Source organism: Lactuca serriola, chromosome 3, assembly GCF_051521515.1.
Source record: "Lactuca serriola cultivar US96UC23 chromosome 3, Lser_US96UC23_V15, whole genome shotgun sequence".
NCBI classification, from domain to species: Eukaryota; Viridiplantae; Streptophyta; class Magnoliopsida; order Asterales; family Asteraceae; genus Lactuca; species Lactuca serriola.
The window spans coordinates 305,328,756-305,335,735 of NC_136410.1; the positions used below are offsets into that span (position 1 = coordinate 305,328,756).

Genomic DNA, 6,980 nt, shown 5'->3' on the forward strand with positions numbered 1-6,980 from the left:
GAGTATAAACATCCCAGGCTGAACAAATGGTGTGTGCACTGTGATATGTGTGTTTTTATATATATTTATGTGAAACATATCTTAATATTTTAGCCTTTATTATTATTATTTAGAACTAAAATATACTTAATATGCTTTTAAATATTTAATTACAGTAAAAATGGGAGTTGGAATGCAAAAGAAAGATAATGGAGCTGAAAAGATGCAAAAAGGATATTGTTGGCATATTGACCCCTCTTCAGTGTTTCGGGTATATCTGATGACTCACAAGTCCAATTGACAATATTCAAAATGTTCTGAAAACTAGAAGAAATTTCCTACGACTTATGTGAGAGGGACTTTTGGCTAATTCGACACTTATCTTATCCAAAATCGGCCTTGAAGATGAAGCATAAAAGCTGGACGGAAATTCCCTCCAAGTTACTTATTCCCCAAGCACCACTTTCCTTATCTTTATTTGCTTAATTCCTAAGCCACATTAGTTTCCTTATTCCAATCCAACTCTAATATTCCATATAATTCCATCTCCATCAACTATAAATACCCCATATCATTCCACCAGTTTCATAATCTATGATATTCCACTTCGACTTGTGCAACAAGAAAACTTCATAGTTGCCGTTTTGAGGGTCTAGGAGGCGGCCGGAAGGCCGTTAAGCTAACGGGAGCGGAGATCGGAAGGATTGGAGAGCGGATACGTGTCGGTAATCATATGGGTTGCTAACGTGACCATGTTTAGCATTCCATTGAGTTGCTATTCTATATTTATTTTCTGATTTGGGTGTAAAAACCTTTTACTTGTGTTTATGATTGAATGAAGCTTTGATTATTAGACTAATTGCTATATTGAATTGTTTATTTATGTTTAATTTATCTTGCCAAGCTTGTTAAAAGATCCTTACGTATTAATGATGATTATTTGTTGTTAATTGTTAAGTGAATTGAGTTGTATGAACATCTGCTTGATTTCTTGTCTCTTATGATTTTGATGACCATCGAGATTATAAGTCTAGGAATAACGAATGTGAAACTAGGATTAACTTGAGAATAAGTAAGTTAATGTGTGAGCCTTTTTTGATGACCATCAACAAGAGGTTAAATTGAATTAGTAATTCGATTAACTATATTTACAAGTCTTACTTGATACGAACTGAACACTAGGAAGCATGTTAGTTTAATCAACTTATCACTATTTAAATTGACTTGTTTGCTAAAGGATTAGTTATAGTGAACGCGATTCTAATCATTTTAGGAACCGGTGAACATGAATAAATGAATTTGTGTATGCAATTGTCTATGTTTTTAAGGTGTAATTTATCTAAACCAAAATACCTGAAGAGATTTGCTTTCCTATTAGTTTATCGAGAGTTGTTAATTGTTAGTTTGAGATTTATTAAACTATTTCTTTATTATTTTCGTGTAACCTGTAACCTATAATCAAATATATTAAATTAATTCACCACCGTTCCCTGTGATCGACACCCGACTTACCTAAGCTATATTGTAATCTGACTAGGTACACTGCCTATAAGTGCATAGTTAGTCTAAGGTTGTTAGGTTATAAATATTAAAATTAGTGGGTACTATTTGTGCACATCACACTGCAATCTTCTCGAGCTCCTCTTTTGAAAACTGAGTACCTGAAACCAAAACTGAAAATTGTAAGCACAAAGCTTAGTGAGCTCCCCTAAACTACCACATACCATACAATAACATATAAAGCACATATTAGGCCTTGCCCACTGCATCGGACCGAAGTCCGGAACTAACTAGGGCCTTGCCCTCTGCATCAGACTGAAGTCTGGAACTGACTAGGGCCTTGCCCATTGCATCGGACCGAAGTCTGGAACTGACTAGGGCCTTGCCCACTGCATCGGGTCGAAGTCTGGAACTAACTAAGGCCTTTCCCTCTACATCGGAGCGAAGTCTGGAACTGACTGAACATATCATAACATAATCATAACATATAATAATACATATACTACATACTGCATCAGACCGCAGTCCGGAACACATACCACGTAGACATGCCTGAATCACAAAGACATTAAGCATACTGAACTACTTCTCGGGACCACCCTAGCATCGGACCGCGGTCCAAAACTACTACTATCTAAACGGGCCGAAATTGTGGCCGTATACCCGTTCCTACTGGAAGGAAACTCACCTCACACTGCTGAAGTCCCGCTGACAGAACCATAGCTACTCGATGATAGATTCCCGATCTGTCAATATCAAAATAACACCTAATTAATAATTGGGTTCTAACACATATTCATAAATCCATGCTTGGGGTAAAAGACTACTTTACCCCGTAACTTAGCTTGACTCAAGCCCAAGGGCCAATCCAAAGGCCCAAAAGTCTAATAATGGACCAAGGCCCAACTATGGCCCAATTTTCCAAAATTGAGCCCACGCCTCTACATGGACTTCCCTTAAGGCCCTATTGTTCAGTCCAGTCCAACATGTCTCATTCTAAGGGTCCAATATCATACAGCCATCTAGGCCCAAACTATGGCCCAATTTTCCAAATTAGGCCTAATCCTTCATATGGGCCTTACCCTAAAGCCCAACTAATTACTCTAGTCCATTTGATTATTCTTGGATGGCCCATTAATAAACCAATTACCAAAGCCCAATCGAAAGGCCCAACTCAAGGCCCAAGTGAAACTAGGGTTTCACATAAAATGACGATTAGGGTTAAGTGTTTCTTACTTAACCTATTAAGGACTTAATCCATTAAGTCCTTTACTCTACTAGATCAATGATATGGAGAAATTGGGCTTAATACATAATCAAATCTCAATGGCCCAATAGTGGGTCCAATAAGTCTAAGGCCCAATTACTCACAATTAGGGTTTTTCACCCAAACATGGCCCAATAGGCCCAAAACTAATCCTTAAGCCCATTAGGGTTTCACATAGAATGATGATTAGGGCTAAGTTTCCTACTTAACCCAATAAGGACTTAATACTGTAAGGATTTAATCCATTAAGTCCAATACCGCTTAGATTAATCTTTGCCAATGATTATTATTTAATACCTCAAGTTATTAAACAATTCCCGCGTGTCCCGGTTAATTTCCCAAATTAGGGTTTTATTGGCATTAGGGTTTTCCAACCCAAATACAAGCCCATTTATCAATTTGTCAGGCTTTTAGGTCAAGTAGGGCTTTATTGGGCCTCTTAGGCCCACTAGAATATCATTAAGCCCATTAGGGTTTTATTTGGGTCAATTAGGGTCCATTAGGGCTTACAAGGCCCATTAGGGTTTTAAGCACCCCAAACGAATCAAATTCAACGAGGCAAGCACACCACCATCCGACACGGTGGTCGGTGGCGGCAGCCACCACCCTAAGGTGGTAGTTTTCAATTTCTTTCAATTATTCGATTTTTTACAATTTACAATGAAGATAACAAAATAAACACACACTACACTAAATAAACACACACACGCAACCACCCTTGCGGTGGTTGGCGGTGGCATGTGGCGGCAGCCACCACCCTATGGTGGTGGTGATGCCTTTTTCGGGAATTCCAGCCATACACACATACACTCACCAACTGCAACACACCCATCTTCACATCTTTTGCTCGGAAAGAGAAGCCAACCACCCGCCTGGCGGTGTATGGCGGCGACAACAACAACTCTTGCGATAACAGCCACTACCTCACGGTGGTGGCAGCGGTTCTGTTGATTCTCAGCCAAGAAACACACGCCCATAACACCAAAACTTGCACATCAATCTTCGAATACGCACCAGCCCCGGCCACTCCTGCGATGGTGTGAAGCAGACGAGCAGAAAACGACAAAATATTCATCGGGATCCCACAGCATCGCAACTCTGGGCAGAAGCAGAGAAGGAGAGGAAGAATACAGTAGGGAGGTGGTCGTTCGACATCCAAACACCAGCAACGACTAGGCTATCTCGGACCTCCACTGCTCGCAACTAGATGTCGACTTCACTTCTCACCCTTCGCCGTTCACAGCGCAGAAACCTGGTCTCGGTGGTCCTTGTTGCTCACAGCGTCGCCGGTAGTGGATAGCGACTTTGTCAAATCGGAAAAGAACGAGGAGAGGGAGATGGCGGCTACTTCATTCATGGCGGCTAGAACCTTTAGGTTTAGGGTTTGACATGGTGAGGGTGGTGGGTTATATCCCCGACCACTTTAAATCTTTTGCAAAATTACAACTCTGGTCCCTCCAACTCTAATTTATTTCGAATTAGATCAATATTTTACCTTTTTAACCCATGCCATCTAAAATATTTACAATTAAACTGTATATGTTACCATTTAGGCCCTAAGCCTCCAAAATCTCTTCACATTAAGTCCCAAAAGTTTACCAAGTAGTCCCAGCCCTTATAGTTATTTACAGAACCAATCCAAAACTTACATGTTTAGCCCCCGACTTCTAATATTGTAACAATTAACTCCTCGAGACCAACTCTTATTATAAAATTATTGATTTTAGGGCTACTATCCATTCCTCAACTTTATCTATTTATTCATTTAATAAACGGGGTGTTATATTTTACTTTCATTTCTTCTTATTAAATAAAATGTTGCAATTAACTAATTAATTGCTTTATGCATCAATTGAAAGAGATAAAAAGGGAGAAAACCTACAAAGAGAAAGCCATAAGTTGCAGAATGTTTTTAAAGTTCACAAAGTTAAGAAACCTAAGTTTATTACTTTATTACCCTTTTGAATCCACATATGTATGTACAATAGACATGAAAAGACGATTTTGTACAAATAAATTAACATATTTACCAAAGAGTATCATGGTTTAGTAGAGGCCTTGCAAACAGGGCACTAGTTCTTTAACTGCAGTCATTGGTTTAAACACACAACATGGTAACAATGATTGCATCCCATTCTTCCTATTTCATCTCTTGCTATAAACTCCTCCTGAAAGAAATAGCAACATACTTTCATTCATCTGTTTATTATAACATTCTACTCTCATTTTTTTCCTATTACATCGTTATACATTGAAAAATATTCAAATTAGGTAGATTTTACAAAGTATAAAAGCTAAATGATGTAAATAGAAGATTTTTAAGAAGCATCACCTGACAGATGCAACATTTTTTTTTCTTTTTCATTTTGCCTTTCCCTTCCTCTATTTCTAGTTCTTTCTCACTTTTCTCCATAGCTCATTCATGAAATACCAATCAAGTAGTTTTATCAAATAGTTTTAGATAACATAATAAAAAACTGAAGTTTGAAACACCTTGTTCATGGTAGTGTCTTGACACTCTTCAATGCAATATCCCAATTCTATCTTTAAAAATCCATACCATGTCAAATTGTAAAGCATGTAAGAAGTTGATGGAATGAGAAATTTTGTAGTTGAGTATTTGTATTTCATATCGTGGTCATGTGTTTATGACACAAAGATACAAATTCAAAACAGAAAAACAAAAACAAAGCTTGGCCAAATTCAAACTTTGACATCATTAAAACCATTAGTAGAAATCTGAAACCTAGCTTCAGCTTCAGCTAAACACAGGGAAGTAATCACTTTACAAATCCATTCTCCCCCCTTTCCTTTCCTCAAAGCTAACCTCTCACATGTCATAATTTTTTTTTCTTAATTTCCATTAATCAGAAAAAAAAGAAAAAAAAACACCAATCACATACCTTGTTGTAGAAGCATGAGCCATGATGTTACCACCAATTAGTTTAATTTGAGGCTCTGCAAATATGGTTGAACCATCTACTTGGGCCACAACTTGATTAGTGATCACGACAGCTACACGAAATTAATAAACAACATTTATAACAAATAGTTTAGCATCCAAACATATCATTTATAATTGCTATATAAAGTATTGTTTCCTCATCTACCAACTTCTGAAGGGTCCTCAAGAACTTTGCAAGATGAATCTCTCTGGCTGATAGTTCACCTCTTCCAGAGAAATCGGCTTTGTAAGTCAAACAATCGAGGTAAGTCCAAATTGCGGAAGAAAAAGTCAAAAATTTAAGGTTTATATACCTGGTTGAGGTGTTCCATCGCCACCAAAGGTGATGAAGCCCTATCCATCGCTACAAATCCCGTTCGAAGTTCTGTAACGGAAAGAGGACAATAGGTAAAAAAATGCAGATGAAAAAGTAATACAAATCAGTGAAGTCTAAAATCAGGGCTCAGATTGGTCATTATTTCCGCAAAAAATTAGGACTCATATTTGGTTATGGGGTGGGGGAAGGTGCATCGTGATGAGATTGCTGGAAAACTTAGGGTTCTTAGAAACCTGCGATGTGGTAGATCATCTGTTGGATTAACGTCGCTATGTTTGGGAGAATTATTAGTCGAACCTGATGCAATTACCACCTGTAACAAAGAAAACACACATCTGAACTTGAGTTCGTGAGGAGAAGAAATATTAAAACGTAAATCGGAGTTATTAGAACATACGGTGGGGGGAAGGTGGGTCGTGATGAGATTGGTGATAGTAATGGGGGTGAGACAGCGGTTTGGAGGAGCGTATGAGGAAGAAGCAACCAACATCCGGCCGGAAGAAGACAGAATGCTATGGAGAGGCGGTGATCATGGTTGCGTGAGTAACCTTGATGCCATTCACCATCTAAGCTCGGTTTAAACTAACAGCGAGGAAAACCATAGGCGGTGACAGGAATTACGAAAAGATCTAGAAAGTGGAGGTGGTGGAATAAAAAAACAATAAAAACATAAATAAGGAAGGGGGTCCAATATAACAGAGTACTATTCCCCAAGGGACTTCTAAATTTATATATATATATATATATATATATATATATATATATATATATATGGTTAGGTTATTTTGTTTTCACTATCTATTGTGTGCATGTATGATTGATTCTGGACCAATCATTTTAGTTATTTTAAGAAAGTAATATATATATATATATATATATATATATATATAGGGTTAGGTTATTTTGTTTTCACTATATATATATATATATATATATATATATATATATATATA

General features: G+C 37.5%; 1 long non-coding RNA gene across 5 annotated transcripts; it reads right to left on the reverse strand.

Annotated features, from left to right (window-relative positions):
• Positions 1–4,660: 4,660 nt before the first annotated feature.
• On the reverse strand, positions 4,661–6,667 carry LOC145094953 (uncharacterized). 5 transcript variants are annotated; one of them, XR_013703669.1, is made up of 7 exons: positions 6,425–6,667; positions 6,261–6,340; positions 6,005–6,075; positions 5,857–5,933; positions 5,650–5,761; positions 5,079–5,290; positions 4,661–4,914 (listed from the first exon to the last, which is right to left on the reverse strand). It is a non-coding gene; the product is annotated as an uncharacterized LOC145094953 (long non-coding RNA). The 5 variants fall into 5 exon arrangements; XR_013703667.1 differs by having other exon boundaries at positions 5,650–5,933; XR_013703668.1 differs by having other exon boundaries at positions 4,662–4,914; positions 5,079–5,761; positions 5,861–5,933.
• Positions 6,668–6,980: the final 313 nt, after the last annotated feature.